Below are 966 nucleotides of genomic sequence, written 5' to 3'. Positions count from 1 at the left end.
AATCATACCTATTTTTTCTTCTATTTATTTTTGAGTTGTAATAAGTCATTAAAAATAAGCATCTATGCTCATTTTTTAGTAAAGTTAATCATAACTATTTTTTCTTCTATTTATTTCTGAATTGTAATAAGTCATTAAAAATAAGCATCTATGCTCATTTTATTAGTAAAGTTAATCACAACTATTTTTTCTTCTATTTATTTCTGAGTAGTTTTTTATATATTTTTTTCTTTTCTACTATATTTATTTTTTTCTATTTATTTCTGAGTTGTAATAAGTCATTAAAAATAAAAAAGAGGCGCAATGCTCGTTAATTAGCTTCAAGCCTTTCGGAATAGTGTAAACTGCACTGCACATAGCTCCGTGCAGTCTACCCTAATTCTCAAGGCTTGAAGCTAAGCAACATGCAGGTGAGCATTGAGCCTCTTCTTCATCGTCTCTGCACTCAGGGCTTATAAACCGCTGTGAGTGCCTCTCGCTTGGCGAGGTGGGACTAATTGAAAACAGCTGCAGAAAGAATCAACTAAAAAACAGCTGCAGAAAATAAATAAGTAATTAGACGGGTGCATTGGTACCGGTTGGTGGACCAACCGGTACCAATGCCACTCTTTAGTCCCAGTTGGTGGCACCAACCGGGACCAATGCCCCTCTTTTGTCCCGGTTGGAGCCAGCAACCGGGACCAAATGTCTTTGTTTCCCGCCCTTTGGGCTGCTGAAAAGAGGCCTTTGGTCCCGGTTGGGGGCTCCAACCGGGACTAAAGGGGGCATTAGTCCCGGTTTGTGCCACGAACCGTGACCAAAGCGTTTGCTATATAAGTAGCACTTAGAAAAATTTCAGAACCGCGCATCCCCACTTCGATCTCTCCCGACGCCGCCATCCCCTGCCGCCCCGACGCCGTCGCCGCCCCGCCCCGACGCCGTCGCCGCCCCGCCCCGCCCAGACGCGGCCGTCCCCTGCCGCCTCGG

This window comes from Triticum dicoccoides, chromosome 6B (assembly GCF_002162155.2).
Source record: "Triticum dicoccoides isolate Atlit2015 ecotype Zavitan chromosome 6B, WEW_v2.0, whole genome shotgun sequence".
NCBI classification, from domain to species: Eukaryota; Viridiplantae; Streptophyta; class Magnoliopsida; order Poales; family Poaceae; genus Triticum; species Triticum dicoccoides.
The sequence above is the reverse complement of the archived record's forward strand: the minus strand, read 5'-3'. Positions refer to the sequence as shown.